We start from the raw sequence: 25,893 nt of genomic DNA on the forward strand, positions 1-25,893 counted from the left end.
TTGTTCTACCCACCCATACATTTTCAGCAACATATTCCATAATTTGTGAACCACCATTTCTGATACCACTGTCTCTCCTAGCTCGGTATTGTCTCTAAATTCAAATCATTGTAAATTGTTAATGAAGTTATAATTGCAACATTGATCTCTGGGGTCCGAATCAGTTCCTAAGCTCTTCACGATTATTATTTCTTTATTAAATTCATGTATCCCATCCTTCAATCAATTTCCTACCAATTCCCAAGATTTACCCTGATTCCTCACATCTTTGAGTTTAGCGAAGAGTGGAACACTATGACTGGGAATATAGTGGAATAGTGGAAGAAGTTTAGATAATAATAATATATATAATAATCTTTATTGTCACAAGTAGGCTTACATTAACACTGCAATGAAGTTACTGTGAAAAGCCCCTAGTCGCTACACTCCGGCACTTGTTCCGGTACACAGAGGGAAAATTCAGAATGTCCAAATTACCTAATAGTACGTCTTTCGGGACTTGTGGGTGGAAACCGGAACACCCGGAGGAAACCCACGCAGATACCGGGAGAACGTGCAGATTCCCGTACAGACAGTGACCCAAGCTGGGAATCGAACCAGGGACCCTGGTGCTGTGAAGCCATAGTGTCAACCACTGTGCTACCGTGCTGCCCCTCCACAGGAAGTTTTGGTTACCATGTCTTCAGAAGAAGTTTGTCAGAAAAGATTTTCCTTTCAAAATTCATGTTGATTGCTGCTTGCGAAGTTATTATTGTACAAATAATCTTTCTATTTATTCTCATTTGAAAAGTTGAAGAATAGCATAGGGTGTGTAGTAGTTTAGTGGCTATTTGCAGTAACATAAATTTTGTTTATCCCATGTAACTAGAGATGCAAATTCTGGCTCAATAAGTGAGAGCTTATTTCTATGGATGCTTGATGGCGTTTGGTGTCATGCAAACCCCTGAAAGATGATGATGTTTAATAAACTAAATATTAAAAGGGCTGTGCAGTGTTGTTTCCCCAAAATAATAGCTATGGAATGTTTGTTGCTTTTGAGCAAGGCATTTGTGGATCTGAGATCTTGGCTGGGATTTTGGGGGGCTTCAGTGAGAGTGCTAGAAGCTGGGGATTAGGGCTGAAAAACTGGGGGGCATTGTGCAGTTATTGTGCCCATTACTTCCTGCCGTCATTTGCATTTTACTAGCGGCACGGAAGACAAGGACACCACTGTAGTCCAATTCAGGCTCTTAAATGGCCATTTCAGATCCTCTTCCCACCACCATCAACAGTGGGTGGGCACTTTGCCATGTGGGGAGACCACTGGCAAACACTAGTCTCTTTGTGGGTTCGGGGTGGCACCCTATGGCCCAAAGAGGGTCGTACACTATCTCTCTCTGCCCTCATGAGCAAACCATCCTATCCCTTGCTGGAACATGCCTGAAAGATCTCATCAAGCCCAACCCCCCTGACCTGGGTCCCAGGATACCTCCATTGTTGTTGGTTTTGCCTAGTTACAGAATCAGCAGTAGCCACTGCTTGCAGTGGTGCTGTTGGGAATAAAGAGTTACTGTCCCTCCAATTGGCCAGCAGCTCTTTGGAACAGGACTTCATCCCTTAAAGGAGCAGGGGCCCTCACTGCAGGCAATGAATTTCCTGCTTCATATAAAATCAGGACAGAGCTCCCATAACTCTCCAAGGTGGGGGTTGCCTCAATTTCTGGCATGGTGTCACATCGCCCTGTAAATTCCGGGCCAATGAACCAGATAGTAACCTGCTTTTGTGTCAGACTTCTTCTCATTAAGTTCTAATGTAGCCCGATGGCAATTAGCAACTGCTCTCAGCTGCCAGTGATCTGTCCAAGAAAAACCACCAGACCCCATATGAGATCAAAAAATACTACCCCTCAAGGTTGGCTAAAAGTCAACCGCTCGCTAAAAGCTTGATGAGCACTGACTCTGAGATTTCTTCAATGGTAAACTATTTGGCTGGAAGCATTTCACATTTAGTACTGATTAGTCCGATCGGCTACTTGGTGTCTTTTGCAGCTCCTGATAACATTTATGATTCTACATACCGCACTGCACTGTTAACTCCGATGTGGTACCCAGTTTTCTCAAAATAAATCTAATTATCACAAAAGAACACAAAAAGTCAAATGATTTCCCAGATTTTTGTCTGGGCCAGTGGATCCAATGTTTTCTCATTGGTATTTTGCACAATAAACACAAACAAAATGGACAGAGACCCACAGAGGCTTGGCTGTGCAAAGTGACAGATGAAAGTTTATTGGATGTGTGAGGTACAAATTTGAATCTGTTGAGAAGACCTGTGGGCCGTAAATGATGGTAACTGTTTCAGAAAAGCAGTGTCAGAGGGGCACAAATACTTTTTCTCCATGGCTGCCCATAAAAGATTGGTCCTCGGGTCTGACAGATTGACAAATTTAATCACATAACATGTTGATTAAACTGACCAAATGGGCAATGGAATTTTAAACATTAAGATATGCTATTTTAGTAGCATATTAAAACTCATTTGACTTGATCATTCAATCTTGCAGCTCCACTCATGAAATTGTTACATTTACGCGGCTCTTATCATCTGTTATAAATTCAACTATCTACATAACAGCAGATGTTTGGTTTCAAACTGCACTCACCATTTTTGGATCGATTTCCCAAGACATCCCTCGCCGTGTTTACATAACTGAGAGAGGGGTTGATACCATGACTGGGAACTGCAGTATGATGACATGCTCATAGCACAGGTTGGACAACAGAACAAGATGCTGGGGGGGCGGTGGCGGGTGTGTGCTTGAGTTGGACCTGCGGGATTCTCCAATAATGGGGCTATGTCCCCACGCCCGCGAAAAAACACAAATCACTCTGGACTTACTTGGAGAAAGTCCAGGGTGATTCTCCGATTTGCAGGGTGCTAGCAGCGGCCCCAAAGTAGTCCTCACAGCTCTGGCTGCCGATACGGGGCCCCGCACTTCCGGTCAGAGGTCCGCACATGCGCACGCCGGCGGCCCGCACGACATTGCCGACCCACACCGCGGACTGGCACCAAAAACATTGGCCCCCCTCCCAGATAGCACTGGCCCGTGGATCGGTGGCACACGATCGGTTACCTGGCCATCCTGGAGGCCCCCCCCATGAATGATCCTCCCGCCCCCCCACCAGAGCGGCTGCGGACTGAGTCCAGATGAGTGGAACCATGAGAGAATCATGCCGTCAGGAACTCGGCCTTTTGCACTCGGTAAATTGCCGCGGGGGCCTCTTTCAATGGCCCCGGACCAGCGCCGTTTCGACCGGCGTGCGCGGTTGGCGGCGATTCTCCGGGAACCGGAGAATCGCGGGAGTGGCGCCGGACCTGGGGCGAAATTCTCCTACCCGCCCCGCCACATTTCTGCGCCGACCGGCCGGCGGGAGTCTCCGTAACACCGGCCGGTCAATGGGGTTTCCCATTGTGGGGCAGCCCCACGTCGGGAAACCCCCAGGCGCCGGAAAAACGGAGATTCCCGCCGGCGGAGAATGACGCCCCATCTGATCTTGGGTTTGACGCCTATGCTCCGACCCACGCTGATCGCGATTTTAGCATGGAGGCTCGGAGAATCCCGCCCACCATCTTTGTATCCTTGTGCTAACTCACCCAGTGGCCACCACGGTCCAAAGTCAGGACCCATGCTGAGATGAAATTAAGTTCCAAGTGTCTATGGCAGACATTATTTTTCTAAAACAATATTCATAAAAACAGATTCACTACATTTACATTCCTTCAACCAAATAATCCCGTATAAAAACAAACAATGTATTCAGGTGCTTAATACTTTATACAACAAGCATTTGATCTCATAGCCTTACATCAAAGAATTTATAACAACATGGAGCAGTAAATCAATCTTTGAACTAACAAGTACACCACTAAAAATAGGCTGTGAAGTCAGTTGTGCAGCACAAATTCTCTAATGATAATCCTCAGGCTTCTGTCAACAGAGACAGAAATAGCAAGCTCTTATTTTTAAACTCCAGAATGTTATTTTAAAAGATTTAGAAATGAGGACATTCAAATGCATTGACAGCTTTACAGTTCCTTCAGCTTGATAGTTCCAATGAGTGTATCTTCTTTTTACATTCATGTCGAGTTTTATCAACCCCAAAGATCATTTGACCTCTCCCAATGGTTTCCATGGACCTACCCAAACGTTATCCCACCTCTCCAAAAGGGTAGCCTACCTCTCAAAAAGAATACCCCAACTTTCTAAAAGGGTACACCACCTCTTCTAAGAACCTTGGTAGCTTTTGATGAGCCAGATTTTGGACATCACAGTTATGAAAGTTGAATCTGTTTGAAGGCAGCTTCACTTTTACATGAACTCCGGATGAGCAAATTGCAATGTGTCCCCCTTCCTGGCAAAAATGGCAGGTGTTGAGTTCAGGGATGGAATTCCAGAATCAGGCTTCCACCGCCATTTTGGTTAAAATGGAGATTCAGGCCTTAATGAGAAATGAACACTTGTGGCCTGAATTTTAATTTTAGCGCCTGGTAGGCAGAAGCGGGAGAATTCCATAAAAGTCAACCCAAATGTCCAATTTTTGGTCTGCGGGTGGGGACTGGGATGTAAATGAACCCAGAAATATGTGGGGTCTGAGGTGGGTCTTGGATGGTTTGGGCAACTCGGACAAATAGAAAAAGTGGACCTTCTAAAAGGTGCATCTTTGAGTCAGAAAGTCCATGGTAAAGGCCTTGTGCCTCGCAGGAGATGTTACTAACTTATCAGGTGAAATGAAAACCCTGTAAATATTGTTCGACTTTTAGCTGGTGCTGGAACAACTGGCCCATCATTGGTTTTCTGAGTGGAAGAATTGTAATTGTTGATGCGTATTCACAGTCTACTGTACTGCAGCACTTAAACCATGAAGTGGTTTCCAAGATACAGTCCGGAGGTGGCTTTGCCTTGACAGCACTAACAAGGAAAAATACTCTGCAGGTACAAACTCACCTGATGAAGGAGCTGCGCTCCGAAAGCTAGTGATTTGAAACAAACCTGTTGGATTTTAACCCGTGTAAGACTAAAGTAACCTAAAGTAAGACTTCTTACTGCAGGTATAGTTAGCTGTTATGCCTCAATGAATGAATGATGAATATTGCCGTGGTCATTGGCCCATTCTCTTGCTACCCACACAGTTGCCTATTGACTAGGTTCCTCACATCTGCATACTGTCATGGTATAACAGTATGACAATGAGGGAGTAAGCCAGTAAGTAAACTGTGAGTGGTCCGAAAGCACAGCATGCTATTTCACATTGATGTCATGAAGAGCAACAATGTAACCACATTTGTGAGACAATGGAAGGTTCCTTCCCTCTCTGGCCTTTATCATAAAGTTTCAGTATTCAGAGCCTCAAGCACTGAAGTGCTTCTTCTATCATTGTCCATCTATGTTTGACTTTAAAGTAGGCTCAATGATCAGACTCCACAAACAGATGGAAATCAGCAGATGTATCTCAAGCATGAGTGCTGGCATCAAGGCACTCACCCACAAGCACATTGGTCCAAGTGTCGGCAAGACTGGTCGAGTTGCCATGTATGCGCCAAGGCATATTGCTCCCCTGCTGTCCCCACCAAGCTCCCCATCCCTGAGTTGTAGGCATATTGCAGCTGCAGGCCATCCTGTGGAAGGGATCCCCCTTCACAATGATGGCCTGCCAACAGAGACCACACTTCATTTTTTAAAATGCAAAAGTCTTTAGAGGGAACCTCTATCCTGAGACACCTTCATAATACCCTTCGTACATCAAGTGTGCACCAAGTGGCCTTACTGACTGCGCAGCCTGTCCAGAATTCTTAATTGGATGGTAGACACAGAGGTAGCCTATTAATTGGGCAACTCCGGAAAGATTGCACAGGCAGCCAGAGCTTGTACACCACTGGATTGGAGTAATTCATTTGAAAACAATGTTGGTTAAATTTCATCCTTAGGTTTGTTGCCTGTTTTCATTAAACCAAAATTAGTCATTTTGATTTCCTTAAAATGAGCAACAAAACCTTGTGGCAGTGCATCGTGTACGATTTCAACCTTCCAATGTGAATATGGTGATTATCTTTATGGCTCAGGAAACTACAGAAAAGAGTTTTTTTAATTGTAGAACAATAAAGATATTTATCAAAAGGGTTCATGAAATACAGTTGCAGCAACATGATAGCCGAAGCTATTCATTTGATTAGATAGATATTTTCTGTGGCAGGGCCTCTGTGACTAATCATCCAATTAAATAATGCAGGTGAAGCCTCTTCCGTTGAACCTTTTATTTATTTCAGAAATCATTTACCTGTTTGCTGAAATATTTGTTCATACTTTATCCACAGAGAGGATCAGGACATTTAGTTTATCATTATGAATCTGTTCAATTTTAATTGTTACTTTACGTCATGTTCGCACATTCCTTTCTTGTTTCCGACTTGAATTTTTTTTCTTTCATTATATAATCTGCCTTTCAATTCCTTCCTGCATGGTTAAAGGTGTCAATGTGTAATGCCTCAGAGAGAGAACAAGGGAGGAAATAAAACATGTCTCCATTAATCAAATAACAACTGTTCTAGTGAGCTAAAAGGTGACCATCAAAAGTTAATTGTATCTATTCAAACACCTTGTAATAAATCTTGGCGTTACTTGAAAGTCCCTCGGCATTGTTCTTCAGAGGTACCCGCCTGCCGTGACTGTTCGTACAGATTCCAAGATTTGATTGGTATAGTCCTTCCAGGATTTCAAACTTGCAAATTATTTCCTCTTCTGAGTTCCTGGGCGGGATTCTCCAGTCTCCGAAGCCGAAATTGCGTTCGATGATCGGCCGGGGAATCCCGTTGGCGCTGAAATCATGGACGGCGCTGCTTTTGCGGTGCCCCGCCCTCTCCAAGATGTGCTCTGTGAGTACGCCGCAGGCCGTATGGCCGGCCTCAGGACGTCACCTGAGGCCCTCCCCGATGCTCTGCCCCCGATGGGCCGAGTTCCCAACGGTATGGGTCACTCATGCTATTTGTTTTCGTGAACCGCGTGGCGGCTGCGGACTGAGTCCAGTGCTGTGACAGTCGGGGGGGGGGAGCCAATCCGCGGGCAGGGGGACATCGGTAGGGGCTGGGGGCACTGGTGGGGGCTGGTCCAGGGGTGGCGAGCCTGGCCAAAGGGGGGCACTATTTGGCAGGCCGGGTGTGCGGGCGGCTGGTGCCATGTTGCACGGCACGGCCCCTGCAGGCCGTGCGCATGCGCAGCCAGGAACCGGCAATTCTTCGGCCGTATCCGCAGCTAGAGCTGGGGGCTTTATGCTGCGTGCCTACTAGCCCCCCACCAGATGGAGGATCGATGGAGGTTTTGCGCCGTTCTTTCGGGCGTAAAACGCCACTGTTCCCACGCCGACATCAGCACTTAGTCTCAAAATCGGAGAATCCAGCCCCTTGTTCTTGTATTTTATGTAAGGAGATAGTGGAGTCGTGGTATTGTCACTGAATTAGTAATCCAGAGATCTCAGGGGGATCTTCTGGGATCTGGGTTCAAATCCCATCATAGCAACAACATTTTAATTCAATAAAATTCTGCAATTAAAAATCATAACCACTGCTGTATAAACCCATTTGTAAATCCTTCGCTTCTCACTTAGACAGGCTTACATGTGACTGACTCACTTCAAGGGCAATCTGGGAATCAGCAATGAATGCTGGCCCAGCCAACGATGCCACGTCCAATTAATATAATTTTTTTTCTCTCCTGTAGATACAAATAAATAAGACACTCGATCACCAACATTGAACCCCTCATAAAGTAAAATATTGCAAAATGGTCTATTTAAATAACAAGGACTGCAGCATTTGAAATGCAAGATTTCAATCACAGCAGTTGCATTTATATGGTGAGCAACATACCATAAATGCTTCATACAGCATTTTCTTTTAAGCATGGCAATTTAGATAGGTAGGTGCAAGAGTCCCTGTAATGCCTTGAAAGTAGATGCAATGAATGAGTAGCTAATCTACTTTTTTCTGCCATTGATTGAGGAGAATATATTAGCTAGGGTGTTCTTGGAAAATCCCTCCTGTTTTATCCAATATAAATATTGATTAAATCTAGGGCTGAATTTTTACATGCCCCTTGCGGGCGTGTTTCCCATGGGACACATAAAGGTGGGTGCCGTGCCACTACCTTTCCGCCCAACCTCAAGCTCACTCATATAATACAGGTTGGAGGAGTGTGGTGGGGGTCAGGTGGGTGCTGAAATTGGCAGCCAACTTGACAAATGAAAGGGTCAATGAGGTTTGTTATGAAGCTTATTTACCCGAATAATATGCTGCCCATGCCTGAATACATTTGACGTGGGAAGCAGAGCCGGAACAGAAAGTACAATTTTAACCTCAAATGGTTACAAGGTAGGAAGTAAGAGGGAAGGTTGCTCATCAGGGGCTGCCCTGCCCTTATGAGGTGAGGTGCGGGGCAGGGGGGAGTGGGGGTATCTTTTGATACCGCCACAAGGTTCAAAACCGAATACTGATCAAAGACCCGATACACTAGTTAGTAAGTTCAAAAGCAATGCTCATTAATTTACACACAGTCAAATCTACTCATGCATAAAACTCTACAACCAAAACTATCACTATTACCAAAAGCCTATACTTAGCTTCGGGTGCCCACTCAGTCAGAGGAACAATGGCCGTTGCTCGGTTCTGAGGCTGCTGGGTTGAGCTGTTTACAGGGAAGCAACTAGGAGCACCTATCTCGTAGCATGCATTGATTTGGAACTTACTTGGTCTGGAGAAGCTTTGGCGGGTCTCTCCTCGCTGAGAGCCAAGGCCAAGAGAGTGACTCTCTCTTGGGGAATCCTTTATAGACCCAAAAGGACTTTGCGCACTTTTGGGCGGGCCTTGAACTTGGCCCCAATTAATTGGGCCGTTTCCCAATCGTCCTTATCGATTTTCCTCCAATAGAGGGGTGGGTTCACTGTTTGCTGGGCGTGTCCTAGGTGGCTGTTGGTTTGCTTTGTTTTAGTCTCCTCTGGCGCCGGGATGTCTGTCTTAGCATTGTTTACCTAAATGTTGGGTCTTGTCTGAGAGCTATAGCTCTAATCAACAGACAGACCTTGCACCTACATAGAACATAGAACGATACAGCGCAGTACAGGCCCTTCGGCCCACGATGTTGCACCGAAACAAAAGCCATCTACCTACACTCTGCCATTATCATCCATATGCTTATCCGATAAACTTATAAAGTTTATTTAAATGCTTGCTTTTTCGGTATTGTCCAATTTTCTCTGCATTCTTTGCAAAGTGTCCATTTTGTAATCGGGTCATGGCCATCCCAGATGGCTACACTCCCTTCTTGTGATCCTCAATGCGAAGCGTGAAGGATCACATTACTGCGTCGTCTTCATTCTCTGACCAAACGGGGCACCCATAATCAGGCTCTACTCTGCCCTATCCTATGAAACACAATTTTACCTAAATCATTTTAAATACATACATTATTATAAAACTCTATGGGGCGTTACGATATTAATGCATGCATTACAGAAAAATTAAAAAACTGGAACCTTTAACTATCCTCAATAAACTATCCTCACTCAAATAATCCCCAAAATAATCTATAACATCTTAAGCTGTACAAAATAGAAGCACACAAATTTCTCTGGCCTGGCAGTCAGGCATAGAGGTTTACATTTCTTTATTTAACAGAATACATAAAGAGAAATGGATGCACTTTAATTCATGTCAACGGGTTCGGGGGTTTGGTGAAGTCCGAAAATAGGGGACCTAAACGTGTATGCGGTAGGCTCTCTTTCACCATTTCCTGATTCTAAGTGTCTGCACGACACTGCAAAGTATCGCCAGCCCTAAGAGGGCTTCTACTACATACGATAGTGAGTACCAGGTGATAAACTTATCACACTAGGTCGGGGTATTGTTAGCTGTGGCAGAGCTAGCTCTCTCGGGGTTCTGTGTATTGCGGGGGTGGGAATCATTCACGGCTTGTGTGGTAGGGGTCAGAGGGGTAGCGCCCGCGCACAACTGAAGGGATCCTGCTAAGATCCAGGTGATCAAGATGGAGGTAGTCTTCATCTTTCCGTCTTTCTGTCTCCTTCTTTGTCTTAAGATCTCGTATGCCTGTCTGTCTGTCCTTTGTTGCCAATTTCCCTTTATAATTGGTCACCATCTGTGACTCCCTCATTTTTAAAAAAACCAAATATTTGGGACAAGACATCCAAGAAAAATACTGACATAGTGTGAGCTGTCTCGCAGCCTGTGCGATCTACCATCCTAGTGTTTTAGGATGTAAATAGCATACGGAAGCAACCTAAGGGTTGCCAAAAACAAACAAAAGAATTTCAAACCGAAAGTGCCAAAATATAGGCCACGGCGGGTAAGAAATGGGTCGTCGTGGGGGCTGCCTCTTATGATTGAATCAGAAGAGTAGCTGTGATCGCGTGTCTGCTGACAAACTAGTTCCTCTGAACTAGTTTGTACCATTAACTGCCAGTGGGCATTAAAAGAGTGGCGGTGTGGGGCCATGAAAACTTGTAAATTCACAAACAACATTTAACATGTACATTAAACGAATAAACATACAACAAATATGGTGCAGGTTCCATCAGAATACAGGACATCGTAAATCACATTTGGACTGGAGTGTAACTAGCATATGGAGGGAGTGTAGTGTGACCGAAGAAGAGAGGAAGGAGGAGCGAAACAAAAATGAAGTGGCCTTGCTGAGGTACCGCTGCCATGAGAAGTGCTGGGTAAGCGCTCACAGTTTGCATGGGGCAGCTGGGACCTTGTAGCGGCTGTGGATGGTGTTCTCTTTCATCTCTGGGGGCTAGTCTAGCTGGTGATGGGGGTCTCCTGCAATCTTGGGCGAAGTGTCCTGACTGCCCACAGTTGTAACATAACCCCTGGGGCACGTAATGTGAAGCAGGCTCTCTGGGGTATTGCTCCCTTTGGTATGGTTCCCTGGGTGGGGGGGTTGGGGCTGTTGGTGTCGTTGCTGGTTCGAGGGGCATTGGTGGGCTGATTCCGTTGCTGTTTCAAGGGGGCTTGACATTCTCATGCGTAATGTCCTAACTGTCCACAATTGTAACATTCTTGAGCTTTGGGCTGGGGTGGGCGGTTCCTGCCCTCATTTACCCATGCAGGGTTCTGGTGCGCTTTAACTGGATTCATATCTGCCTGCTCTTCATCGGGTTTTATAAATGCGGTTTTGCTTTGGACTGATTGCTCCCAAGCGCGGGACAACCTTTTCAAAACCCATTTTTCATTGTGGGCCTCGTCTGAGGGGTCATAATTTGCGCAAGCTTTCTGTCCTGCGTCTGTCGTGTGAGAGACTAGGATTCAAGTCCATTTGGCCATATTATCTGGGGACAAATGGGCGCGGGCTAACTCTCCGGACACTGCTGTGAAGTGTATCCACAAGCGTCCAGAAAACGCTGTGGGGTGCTCTGTTTTCTTTTGCCTACATTTGTTTAGGCCTTCTACGGGGTCTCCTCTGTTATAGCCGATCGCATCTCGGATCGCTGTGTGCATCTCTTGGAGTGTGCCACCTCCTACATTCTGTGGGTCGGGAAGGGCTGCCACGACTGAAGGGTCGAGGCTTAAAACTGTGAGCTTCACTTGCTCCTTTTCGTCCAGGCCGTACATGGTAGCCTGCTGTTTGACTTTCGCGAAAAACTGGTGGGGGGTCTGATGTGGGAAGGAACAGTGTAATTTTTTCACACGCATCCCGTAATTGGGTCACGGTTAACGGGGTTGTATACAGGAAATCTGCGTTTCCTTCTGCTGCGGCCCTGCGGTGTGTGGTACGGGGTTCATGGGGGTGTGTTCTGCCTGTTCGGTTGGGGGTTGGGGCGCTTTCCTTTTCTGGGGTTTTTCCCGCGTACATGTCCCATGTACGTATCTATGGGCAGTCTTGTTCAATTCCTGCCAATCTGGGCCGTTTTCCTGATCTAACTGGTGTCCGAATGTGCTTTGAAACCCATTTTGAACGGAAAGCAGTGATTGCAATTCTGCAATTTGCTTCCAGCACTTTGCGTGGTCTATGGAGCTCTGCCTTTGTTCCGCTGTGGAAGTATGGAGTGCTCGTATGGCTGCTTTTAAATCATTGCATTGTTTCTGCAATTTCTCCACTTGGTGTTCTGTCTCTTGTCTTACCAAGACCGTACGTTGCGTGTCCTGATAGGCCTTATCATATTGCGTTTGGAAGCTGCTCAAATGCGCGAGACAAGACTGGTGTGCCCACTTGGCATCATCCACCTCTCTGTCCTTGCTGCTAACTGCTCTCTCAAATCTCTATTCTCCTTCTCTACCTCACTCACGTCTACCTCACCAGTTCTGTCTCTCTCCTCTTTCTCTCTACGGAGCGTTCTAACGGCCTCCTCTGTGCCTCGCAATTGTGCCAAACAGGACACGATTGCCATCGGCTTGCGAGCTTTCTTGTGGGTCTCTGGCAGGTTCTCCCACCAAGTATGTCCTATACTTCCGGGACCTGTTTCGTCATTGGCGCAGAATTCATTCCAAAGGTGCCATCTTTTCCCTTTGAGATATTTCCTGATCTCATCTTCCCAAACGGGACACTGTCCTACTCTACTGGTCGCTGCGACCTCGGATTCCTGGGGGTTCATAAGGCGTTCCATTGCCTTCAATGCCATTTTCTCTATCTAGGTTCTCTACTGAATTTGGAACAGGGGGTGATAAAGTGGTGATGTAAACACGGGTACGACTTATGCTAATTTCCGGCCTACAAAACTCCCGACAGTTTTACGCAACAACATCTCTCAGGTTTACCTTATATCCCTGTTAGTACGCATGCATTAACACACTTCCGAATCTCGGAGGCTTGATCAGTACTGTTCTTACACTTGTGGTTTTTCTGTTGCCAATTGGATTCTCAATTCAAATTTGGGATCTCTCGGAGTGGTTAGGCCACTTCTCAGTTCAGTCCCGTCAGATGTCACCTGTAAATGTTGCTAACTTGCTGTTGGCTCTTAATTTGGCTCTGTTTAATTACGTTTGCTCAAGAGTCGCCAGGTATCTTTCGATACCGCCACAAGTTCAAAACCGAATTCTGATCAAAGACTCGATACACCAGTTAGTAAGTTCAAAAGCATTTATTTACACACAGTCAAATCTACTCATGCATAAAACTCTACAACCTTAACAATCACTATTACCAAAAGCCTATACTTAGCTTCGGGTGCCCACTCAGTCAGAGGAACAATGGCCATTGCCCGGCTGCTGGGTTGAGCTGTTTACGGGGAAGCAACTAGGAGCGTCTATCTCGTAGCGTGCATTGACTTGGAACTTACTTGGTCTGGAGCAACTTTGGCGGGTCTCTCCTCGTTGAGAGCCAAGGCCAAGAGAGCAATTCTCTCTTGGGGAATCCTTTTTATACCCAAAAGGGCTTTGCGCGCTTTTGGGCGGGCCTTGAACTTGGCTCCAATTAATTGGGCCATTTCCCAATCATCCTTATCGATTTTCCTCCAATAGAGGGGTGGGTTCCCTGGTTGCTGGGCGTGTCCTAGATGGCCATTGGTTTGCTTTGTTTTAGTCTCCTCTGGCGCCGGAGTGTCTGTCTTAGCATTGTTTACCTAAATGTTGTCTTTTTGTTCCTGGGGATGGCTCAATAGTATGTAGATGATTCTGCAGTATCGGTCTTGTCTGAGAGCTAGAGCTCTAATCAACAGACAGACCTTGCACCTGCTTGCTTTTTCGGTGTTGTCCAATTTTCTCAGCATTTTTTGCAAAGTGTCCATTTTGTAATCAGGACGTGGCTATCCCAGATGGCTACAGGGGGTGGGAGGGGGAGGGGGAGGGGGGCTTGAGGACCCCCAAATTTGTAAGTTGTGGCGTGTCGGACGGTTCAGAGATCGGTGCCCCGATCTCTTCCTGCACTGGTGAGCTGAGCTTGTCAGTCAAGAAGTGTGAAAGTGCGGCCTTGGCGGGGCGTTCCTCACTGAGGCCAGGAAAAGAAGCAGAGTTCCGTTTAATAGTGGGGTCGTTCTCGGCGCTGTAAGCGCTGGGACACACCTGGCTAAACATGTTTCTTTACCATTAAATAACGCGCATGATTTTGCTGAGGAATCATCATCTCTCCATCTGTTGTCTCCATGTGCCGGAACAAGACTGTGCTCCGCTCCGCCTCTTCCAAACTGCCGGCGATTCTCCCTGAATTTGCCCCCGAGTCAGGAATGGTCTCTGTGAGATCATAGCCCACAGGGGTACTTATCTGATCTGAAATTCTCTGAATGTTTGCAGGCGATGTGATTCTCTGGTCTTTGCATGGAGGCATGGACAGAAAGTTTGCAAAATACTGTTTCCTGAGGGTGTGGGTTGCTGTTTCAATCAAAGCTGCTGCAAAGCTGAAAGGAAGCTTGTTGTGACATGCATAATTTGTTCAATATTTAGGTTCACACATGAAGTATGGCCAGTCACTCAGGGCAAGGTGTCAGATAGATGCCATAATTATACTCGAGCATGAGCCAGTGCTTTCAGAAGGGGAGGAAAACCAGCAATGAAAGATGCTTACAATAGATATGGAGGCAGACATCTTGTTTGATATACTGTAATACACCTTGGCAGACATTTGTCATTTGTTCCCATGTCCTTCAGCTTTTTGGCATCGCAGTGACATTTCATGCTAAACAGGCTGGATAGGTGGACCTGTGTTCTAAAATGGGCAACGCTTGTTGTTTTTTGTTTCATTTTTTGTTCAAGCAGCACCTAAACAGCTTCACAAATTGAAGGTGCTTCATATCACTGTCTGTCAGTTCCGCATTTGAATGCAATCAAAATTGAAGAGGCTTTAAAATAGCAGCTGTAACCTTTACCAACTCCAGTGATGCATTATTCCACTCCCCCAACCAGAATTCTGTACATTAAACTCCTACTGGAATGTCCATTCCAAGTAAGAAACACGCAATTCACATCTCAAGAAGCTAACCTTGCCAAGTGCAGTGGGGTCTCCTCAGTGGAATTTAGTGACACAGCCAGAAACACCTGCCTTTTTAATATTGTGAGTGTTTTTTTTAAAGTTGCAGTTTTTCCCTTCCTTTTCTAAAGTGATTACAAGGGGCAGTAGGGTAGCAAGGGGCAGCACGGTAGCACAATGGTTAGCTCAGTTGCTTCACAGCTCCAGCGTCCCAGGTTTGATTCCCGGGTTGGGTCACTGTCTGTGCGGAGCCTGCACGTTCTCCCCATGTCCGCATGGGTTTCCTCTGGATGCTCCGGTTTCCTCCCACAGCCCAAAGATGTGCAGGTTAGGTGGATTGGCTATGCTAAATTGCCCTTAGTGTCCAAAAAAGAGATGAAGTGGGGTTACGGGGGCAGGGTGGAGGTGTGGGGATCAGGTGGAAGTGTGGGATTGGGCAGGGTGCTCTTTCCAAGGGCCTGTGCAGGCTTGATGGGCCGAATGGCCTCCTTCTGTACTGTAAATTCTAAGATTCTATGTTTCTGGAATTCCTCTTAGACATCACACGGAGTCTAAATGGTGTATGCAAGATTGATTCTGTCCCCATTTGAAGACCCACACAAATAGAGATGGCGGGAAGATTAATTAGGCTCAGAATCAGAACTGTAGATTGGAAGGCAGTTTTCATTTAATTTGATAAGTTACCACTTAACTTACAGCAGAACAAGAACATAACTGTACATAACTGTAAATATCTACAATGGCCAAACCCTATTAAATATGCAATGTTTTTCAGTTATGGTATGTGGAATGATTTGAATGCCTTTAACTCCATATTTTACTTCAGTAACCAAAATTCCAAAGTAAACAAAAATGCATTTTTTCACAGTAGCCTGAAATAATTTACCCATTGGATTATTTATGTATTTTTAAATATCTTCATTTAAAGCTTTTAACTTCAAGGTGACTGCATGGTTCAAAAGCATACTTTCTTTTAAGCTCAGATTTGTCACTGACACTGCCAGGGAAGCCCATCATTGGAATCGAAAATGGGAGGTTTGGATGACAACCAAATTCTGAGGTGACATTTAGCTGACGATAACCATGGCACGGTGACACAGTGGTTAGCACTGCTGCCTCACAGCTCCAGGGACCCGGGTTCAATTTCGGCCTCGGTGACTGTGTGGAGTTTGCACTTCCTCCCCAGTGCAGACACAATGGGCCGAATGGCCTCCTTCTGCACTGTAAATTTTATGATTCTATGAATGGTCTGCTTCTGGGTTGCCACCCAATTAAGGATTGCCTTTCCCCATAAAACTACCAGCCCAATCAGCAGTGGCGATGCTCAGCCAGGGAGAGGGTGCGGTGCCTCCATGTTTGGGCATCGTCCAAAAGTGGCGAGTTGGGCTTGGAGAAACCGCAGCGAGGCAGTGGCAATCAGGAGAGGAGGGCGATGGAGGTTGTGCTGCATTGACAACACCATTGCCACGAGAGCTGCCACTCCACCAGAGGACCCCTGTGCTTGGAGTGCTCATAAAAAATGACATCTCCACCAGAACCTGGTGGTAGACCACCAGGCTTTACCTTGCTGTCTTCCCAAATGGCAGCATGTCCTCGCAATGCAGGCAAAATACCTGTGGGGCAGGACGTGGCACTTCATTGAGCCACCACTGAGCTTGTCACCGCTGGCAATATGCCATGGAAGTGGGAAGATATAGGTCTTCCCTCACAATGCCTGACTGTCAGAAAAATTCAGTCCATGACTTTTATTTCACATCTTAATCACATCTGTGCTTGTGCAGTTCACAGTCTGGGCATCAACAGCAGTTGAATGCTGGAAAATATCATATTTTCTGATGGTTTGAGAAATTCCTGCTTTTTTCGAGGAGAGCTGGGAAGACACGAATGGTTGAATGGCCTCCTCTTGCGCTGTAACAATTCTGACTTTGAAAGAAACTGAAGGTTAAATTCTCAAATTTTCAGGCAGCTGATAACATTTATTGACAAATGCTGTTTTCAGTGATGAATTGTTCAGACGGACGGCACCAGCAAGCAGGACTGAAATTGTTTATTGAGAATGTATTTTTTTTGTCACTTGTCTCTATTTACTTTGGCTGTCTTCTCACCTAAAAAATTGTTGTCTGAACTGATGTTGAGGCTTAATAGAGTACATAGAGCGGAAGTTCCTAATATTATTGCATCGTAGAGTAGCAGGCAGGAAGCCGCTAAACCCAAGGATGGCTTCCTCTGCTGTATTGTGAGGGACTTAGTTACAATAAAAGTTAAAGAGTGGGTCCCACAACGTCACCATGGTGGACGGCGCCTGTTACCAAAAAGTAAAAATAGAACCAACCCTTCCTCCAACAGACAACCCCCTCCACGCCCCTCCTCGCCACATGACACAGAGGCTCCCTCCCCACAGAATTCACTCCAAGGAACACCCACACAACAGCCCCCCCCTGCCCCCGCCCCCCCCCCCCCCCCCCCACCCCCCACCCACCACCCAACCTCCTCTCACCATAGCACTCTCTATACCTGACACTGCCTGGGTATTTTCCGCCTGACTATCCATGGGCACTGCTTTTTGGCAGATTCAACGCCATGGTTCCCATAACGCCATTTTCAGGGGTGGCGGTGCAGGCGCAATCGGAACAAGAAATCTTGTCGGCGTTGTGGTAAACCACTGTTACACCTGTATTAGGTGATGTAAGGTAGGACCTATACTACTGGTTCCCCCTGCCTGCTGGCTCCGCCCAGTAGGAAGAGTACAAATATGCGTGTCCTCTATTCAGCAGCCATTTCGCCAGCTGCTGTGGGAGGCCACACATCTTACTGCAATAAAGCCACAGTTGTATCCAACCTCAGTCTTTGTACAATTGATCGTGCATCAATTTATTGCAGTTAAATTTTCTAGAAGATGGACCTCCGAATCAAACCAGATCGCCTGCAGCTGGATCTGCAGTCTAGCGACGCTAGAAAGGACTTTATTCACTGGCTAGCCTGCTTCGAGGCTGTTATAACCTGCCTACTTACGATTGGCTGGGGACTAATGACTATCCCACAATCCTATGGGAGTATGAACTTCCCCAATGAGGGGGGCTGAGAAACTCCTAGTATAAATAAGCTGGCCAGTTCAGGAACCAGCAGGAAGGAGAAGGTAGCAAGGGACGTTACTGCTACTGTTATGTATATATTGTTATAGTAAATAAACATTATTATTTTGTATCCTTAAAACTCGTGCTGAATTCTTCGGGGCCCTTACAAAACTGGCGACGAAGGTAAAAGTGAATAGCTGTCTACACTGCTGAAGCCACCTCCCTGGATTTTTGTTGGATACAGGTTGGAAGTTGTTTTCTATTATACCATGCCTCTGTACGGACGTTTGGATGTTTTTGATGCTGCGCTGGAAAGCTGGAACCAGTACACACAATGGATGCGTTCCTATTTCCGGGCAAACAATATCACTGAAAACGAGCGCCAGGTGGTCATATTGCTCACCGCCTGCGGGCCGCATACATTTGGGGTGATTAGGAGCCTTACGTACCCAGCTGCGCCGGACAACAAAACGTTTGACGAACTTGTGAATATAGTGGGGCAACACGTTAACCCAACCCCGTCCACGATAGTCCAGCGTTACCGGTTTAATACCGCTGAGAGGACCCCTGGAGAATCCCTTGCCGATTTTTTATCCAGGCTACGCGGGATTGCGGAATACTGTGACTATGGTGAGACCTTGTCAGAAATGTTACGCGACCGTTTGGTTTGCGGTATTAACAATGCAGCAACCCAGAGAAAGTTGTTAGCGGAGCCAACATTGACTTTTCAACAGGCAATACAAATAGTCTTGTCCCGAGAGAGCGCAGAGCGAGGAGTACAGGAGCTACAGGGAATGGAAGTGCATGCCTTGGGGCGCAACCCTTTCCGCCCAAAAACGTCCCCCCGCACTCCTGCGGTACCTTGGGCGAGGCAACGACCGGACCGACGCCAGTGGCCATCGGACATTCCTCCCCGAAGGGAGCCTTCTCCAGAGCCAATGGATGAGGAGCCATGTCCGTGTCAGACTTGTAGGCGCCGACCCCGTCGCGGACGGTGGTCCTGGGGACGCCAGAGGCGCCGTCGTTCCGACCGAAACTGGGACCAGCCCAGGGGCCGTAACTGGGACCAGCCCAGAGGCCGTACCTCCATGTGGATGAACCTGCGGCGACCACTCCTGAGGACGTGGAGATGGAGGACGACTGCCTGCAGCTGCATTATGTGGCAGCTTCCCATGTGGCCCCCATTAAGGTGACAGTACGGGCCAATGGCCACCCGCTGGAGATGGAGTTGGATACTGGCGCAGCAGTCTCCGTGATTGCCCAGAGGACATTCGACCGCATCAAGCAGGGTATACAGACCCTTACATAACTGACTCACAGGCCAGGTTGGCCACCTATACGGGGGAACCACTGGACATTGCAGGAACTACAATGACCCCTGTTGTCTATGGACGCCAGGAGGGGCGTTTCCCACTTATCGTAGTGCGTGGCCATGGGCCCAGCCTGTTGGGTCGGGACTGGTTGCGCCATTTGCGGTTGCAATGGCAGCACATCCTCCAAACAGTTTCTGGAGGGTTGACTGAGGTGCTAGGACGATACCCCGAGGTATTCCAGCCTGGTTTGGGGAAAATAAAAGGGGCCGTAGCCCGTATCCAAGTTGAACCAGGAGCCACGCCGCGCTATTTCCTGGCGCGTCCAGTGCCTTACGCTTTGCTCGAGAAGGTAGAAGGGGAGCTCACTCATTTGGAGAGTTTGGGTATTATCAGGCCCGTCCGTTTTGCTGACTGGGCAGCACCAATTGTACCAGTAATGAAGCCAGATGCCACAGTTCGCTTGTGTGGCGACTATAAACTTACAGTGAATACAGTTTCCCGACTCGACCGATACCCAATGCCTCGCATAGAGGATCTCTACGCGAAACTTGCAGGTGGACTCTCATTCACAAAATTAGATATGAGTCACGCCTACCTGCAGTTGGAGCTGTACCCTGCCTCCCGACCATATGTAACAATTAACACACACCGGGGCCTGTATGAATATACACGGTTGCCCTTTGGAGTATCCTCTGCCTGCGCAATTTTTCAACGTGTTATGGAGGGCATTTTGAGAGGTTTACCACGTGTGGCTGTCTACCTAGATGATGTGTTGATTACAGGGACGTCGGAGCAAGAGCATTTGGAAAATCTGGAGGCTGTCCTTAGACGCCTTTCGGAGGCTGGAGTCCATTTACGTCACACAAAGTGCGTATTTCAGGCAAAAGAAGTAGTCTACCTAGGTTATCGGGTGGACCGCGAGGGTCTGCACCCCATCGCAGAGAAGGTGCGTGCAATTCAACATGCCCCCACCCCGACTGACACTTCGCATCTTCGTTCTTTTCTCGGTCTCGTAAACTATTACGGGAAGTTCCTCCCCAATCTGGCAACTACGCTGGCCCCCTTGCACCTGCTGCTAAAGAAAAATCACACCTGGGTTTGGGGTCAGCCGCAAGAAACCGCTTTCCGGCGGGTAAAGCAACAATTGTCGTCGTCTGGGTTACTAACCCACTATGATCCGGGAAAGCCTTTGCTCGTCACATGTGATGCATCCCCGGATGGTATTGGGGCTGTCCTGTCCCACAAGATGGAGAACGGGGCCGAGCGACCGATAGCTTTCGCCTCCCGCACATTGACTGCAGCGGAGAAAAAGTACGCGCAGATCGAGAAGGAGGGCCTGGCAGTGGTTTTCGCGGTGAAACGCTTCCACCAGTATGTGTACGGCCGCCATTTCACTATCGTGACTGATCATAAGCCCCTGCTGGGACTCTTCAGAGAGGATAAGCCAATACCGCCCATTGCTTCTGCACGGATCCAGCGCTGGGCTTTGTTGCTTGCTGCATATGAGTATTCTCTGGAGCACAAACCAGGTACGCAGATAGCAAATGCCGACGCACTGAGCCGATTGCCTTTATCGACCGGCCCCACGTCGACCCCCACGACTGGTCCCATGTCGACCCCCACGACCGGTGAGGTGGTTGCAACCCTAAATTTTATGGACACCTTGCCTGTCACGGCATCACAGATCCGTGAGTGGACCCAGACGGAGCCAGTCTTGTCAAAGGTTCGGCACATAGTCCTGTATGGTGGGCAGCATAGACAGCTCCCAGGCGAGTTGCGAGCATTTTCCTCCAAGCTGTCAGAGTTCAGCATGGAAGACGGCATCCTCTTGTGGGGGACGCGTGTGATTGTCCCGGAAAAAGGCCAGGAGCTGATATTATCAGACTTGCACAATGGGCATCCGGGCGTGACCAAGATGAAAATGTTGGCCCGGAGTTATGTCTGGTGGCCAGGCCTCGACACCGACATTGAGAAGGTGGCCCAAAACTGCTCTATTTGCCAGGAGCATCAGAAGCTTCCGCCGGCCGCGCCCCTACATCACTGGGAATGGCCAGGGCGGCCTTGGGCACGCTTACATGCAGATTTCGCAGGCCCTTTTCAGGGATCCATGTTCCTTCTACTAATTGACGCCCAGTCCAAATGGCTGGAGGTGCATAAGATGCAGGGGACAACGTCCTGCGCAACAATTGAAAAGATGCGTTTATCATTTAGTATGCATGGCCTCCCCGAGGTGCTGGTCACGGATAATGGCACTCCATTCACGAGTGAGGAGTTTGCTAGGTTTACAAAGATGAACGGCATCCGCCATATCCCCACTGCCCCTTACCACCCGGCTTCAAATGGGTTGGCAGAGCGTGCAGTGCAAACATTCAAAAGAGGCCTAAAGAAGCAGTCTTCCGGATCAATGGACACGAGACTGGCTCGCTTTTTGTTTATGTACAGGACCACCCCCCATGCAGTGACTGGGGTAGCTCCCGCAGAACTCCTAATGGGCCGAAGACTTCACACCCGCCTTAGTATGGTCTTCCCGGACATTGGCGCAAAAGTACGCCGCACACAAGAATGGCAGGGACCGGGATTGTCTCGGCATCGTCCGATTCGGCAGTTTGCGCCCGGTGACCCAGTATTCGTGCGGAATTTTGCTGGTGGTGCCCAATGGGTTCCTGGTGTAATATTTCGCCAAACGGGCCCTATATCTTACCAAGTGCAAGCCCAGGGTCGTCTCCAGCGAAAACACATAGACCACGTCCGGTCCAGAAGATCACCCCCTCAAAAGATTCCCCGCCCCCGGAGCTCAGTTCAACAGCCGCAAAGACCAGAGACAACGGAAGGTAGTCCTCAAAATTTTCCACTGGTGCCTCACTCGAAGCCTGCGCAGGTCGTTACGGGACCGAATGGAGATAGAGACGCTGACATGACGGAGGCAGCAGACTCTGACTCCGAGATGGAGACACAGGATGAATCAGAGGGGGAATCCTTGGATCCACAGGCCGTGGATGTCCAACCGCGCCGTTCATCACGGAAGCGCCGGTCTCCATCTCGTTATACGCCGCCTGATCCAGCGCCGCGTGCAAATGGCGTCCGGCCTGCGGCCAAACGAGTTTGACGCCTTCCTTCACCAGGGTCTTCGGTGGATTCCTTGGACTTTGGGGGGGAGGGATGTTATAACCTGCCTACTTACGATTGGCTGGGGACGAATGACTATCCCACAATCCTATGGGAGTATGAACTTCCCCAATGAGGGGGGGCGGAGAAACTCCTAGTACAAATAAGCTGGCCAGTTCAGGAACCAGCAGGAAGGAGAAGGTAGCAAGGGAAGTTACTGCTACTGTTCTGTATATATTGTTATAGTAAATAAACGTTATTATTTTGTATCCTTAAAACTCGTGCTGGATTCTTCGTGGCCCTTACAAAAGAGGCGCACATCAACTCAGCGACCACCCCTCTGATGGAGGCGCAGAAGATACAGATCCTGTACTCAAAGTTGAGCTCCAGCATGTTTCCGCTGATCCAGGACACCCCAAACTACGCGGACGCCACGGCGCTCCTCAAAGAAAACTACGCACAGAAAGCGAACACACTCTTCGCCAGGCATGTACTTGCTCTCAAATCCCTGGTGAGTCCATAGAAGACTTCTGGCGGGCCTTAATCCCACTCGTCCGGGACTGTGACTGTCAGGCCGTTACGGCCACCGAACATTCTAACCTTCTTATGCGCGATGCTTTTGTAACGGGGATTGGGTCGGACCTCATCCACCAAAGGCTGCTTGAAGGGGCCACGCTCGACCTAGCGGGGACTAAGAAGCTAGCACTCTTCATGACGGTCGCCTCACGTAATGCTCAGGCCTACCACTCCGGCCGCGCGGCCCACCCCTCCTATCCCTTGTGGACCCCACAAACGGCCGCCCCAGCCGGGGCTTTACCCAGCAATACGCCTGCACCACACGCCAATCCCCGCACCCCGGGGTGCCCGATGTTAGTTCTGCAGCCAGGAGAAGCACCCTGACCAACGCTGCCCGGCCCGCGCTGCCATTTGCAAGTCTTGCAGCAAAAAGGGCCACTTCGCCGCGTTGTGCCAGGCCCGCGCAGTCGCCGCTATCGCCGCCTCCCCCCTGACCCACACACAATGGGCGCCGCCATCTTTGTCCCGGACCACGCGCGGCCAGTGGGCGCCACCATCTTCACCTCCCGGGGCAGCGAGCGGACAGTGGGCGCCGCCATCTTCCCCCCTGCAGTCCACGTACAGCCCATGGGTGCCGCCATCTTGTCCAGCCCCCGCAACGTGCTGCCCATGGTTCCGCCATCTTGTCCAGCCCCCGCAACGTGCGGCCCATGGTCGCCGCCATTTTGTACCCCGCATGATTTTCAGGCGCCACCATCTTTTCTTCCCCACGGGGCATGGACGACCTGGGCCCCCCACGCTCTCCATCTTCGGACACCAGCGACGACCAACCGCAGCTCGCCTCAATGACGCTCGACCAGTCTCGTCCACACAACCTGGCCACCGCCTCGGCGAGGTGAAAATCAACGGCCACGTGACCATTTGCCTGCTGGACTCCGGGAGCACCGAAAGCTTCATCCACCTGGATACGGTAAGGTGCTGCTCCCTCGCCGTCCACCCCGCCAATCAAAGAATCTCCCTGGCCTCTGGATCCCATTCCGTCCCGATCCGGGTGTTCTACACGGTCACTCTCACGGTTCAGGGCGTAGAATTCAGCGGCTTCCACCTCTACGTCCTTCCTAATCTCTGCGCTGCACTACTACTAGGCCTGGACTTCCAGTGCAATCTCCAGAGCCTCACCCTCAAATTCGGCGGGCCCCTACCACCCCTCACTGTGTGCGGCCTCGCAACCCTAAAGGTCGACCCACCCTCCCTCTTTGCCAATCTAACTTTGGATTGCAAACCCATTGCCACCAGGAGCAGATGGTACAGCACCTAGGACAATACCTTCATCAGGTCCGAGGTCCAGCGGCTGCTTCAGGAGGGCATCATCGAGGCCAGCAACAGCCCCTGGAGAGCTCTAGTGGTAGTCGTTAAAACTAGGGAGAAACACAGAATGGTCGTGGACTACAGCCAAACCATCAATCGGTACACGCAGCTCGTCGCGTACCCACTCCCACACATATCTGATATGGTCAATCAGATTGCTCAGTACCGGGTCTTCTCAACGATAGACCTAAAATCCGCCTACCACCAGCTCTCGATTCATAAATCGGACCGTCCATACACTGCTTTCGAGGCGGATGGTCGTCTCTATCACTTCCTCAGGGTTCCCTTCGGCGTCACTAACGGGGTCTCGGGCTTCCAAAAGGAGATGGATCGAATGGTCGACCGGTACGGTTTGCGGGCCACCTTTCCGTACCAAGACAACGTCACCATCTGTGGCCATGATCAGCAGGACCACGATGCCAACCTTGCTAAATTCCTCCGCAACGCCACTCTCCTCAACCTCACCTACAACAAGAAGAAGTGCGTGTTCGGCACAACCCGCCTGGCCATCCTCGTCCAGAACAGAGTTCTGGGGCCCGATCCCCACCGCATGTGCCCTCTCATGGAGCTTCCCCTCCCCCACTGCCCCAAGGCCCTCAAACGCTGCCTGGGGCTCTTCTCCTACTACGCCCAGTGGGTCCCAAACTACGCGGACAAGGCCCGCCCACTCATTCAGTCCACCCACTTTCCCCTTTACGGCTGAGGCACAACAGGCCTTCGCCTGTATCAGAGCTGATATAGCCAATGCCGGGATGCACGCAGTAGACGAGACACTGCCCTTCCAAGTAGAAAGCGACGCATCAGACGTTGCATTTGCCGCCACCTTCAACCAGGCAGGCAGACCCGTGGCATTCTTTTCCCGCACCCTTCATGCCTCAGAAATTCGGCACTCATCCGTCGAAAAAGAGGCCCAAGCTATCATTGAAGCTGTGCGGCATTGGAGGCATTACCTGGCCGGCAGGAGATTCACTCTCCTCACTGACCAATGGTCGGTAGCCTTCATATTCAACAACACGCAGCGGGGCAAGATCAAAAATGATAAAATCTTGTGGTGGAGAATCCACTCCGGGCCCTACACGACAGCCTTTGTCACCCGGAGGTCACACGATTGTACCATCTTGTCAAGGCTTGCAATCTACCCTACTCCGTTGAGGAAGTACGGACAGTCACCAGGGACTGCCAGGTCTGTGCGGAGTGCAAGCCGCACTTCTACCGGCCAGACCGTGCGCGCCTGGTGAAACTCTCCCACCCCTTTGAATGCCTCAGCGTCGATTTCAAAGGACCCCTCCCCTCCACCCACCGTAACACATATATTCTCAGTGTGGTCGATGAGTACTCCAGGTTCCCCTTCGCCATCCCCTGCCACGATATGACATCTACCACCGTCATCACGGCCCTCAACACAATCTTCGCTCTGTTCGGCTTCCCCGCATACATCCACAGTGACAGGGGATCCTCATTCATGAGTGATGAGTTGCGTCAGTTCCTGCTCAGCAGGGGTATCGCCTCCAGCATGACGACCAGCTATAACCCCTGGGGAAACGGGCAGGTAGAGAGGGTGAACGGGACGACT

The 25,893-nt window shown here is 49.0% G+C and overlaps 1 protein-coding gene across 1 annotated transcript in view; it reads left to right on the plus strand.

Annotated features, from left to right (window-relative positions):
• The window catches only part of csmd3b (CUB and Sushi multiple domains 3b), a 2,718,576-nt gene that overhangs the window by 268,708 nt on the left and 2,423,975 nt on the right, over positions 1-25,893 (plus strand). The window lies entirely within an intron of this gene.

Source organism: Scyliorhinus torazame, chromosome 11, assembly GCF_047496885.1.
Source record: "Scyliorhinus torazame isolate Kashiwa2021f chromosome 11, sScyTor2.1, whole genome shotgun sequence".
NCBI lineage: Eukaryota > Metazoa > Chordata > Chondrichthyes > Carcharhiniformes > Scyliorhinidae > Scyliorhinus > Scyliorhinus torazame.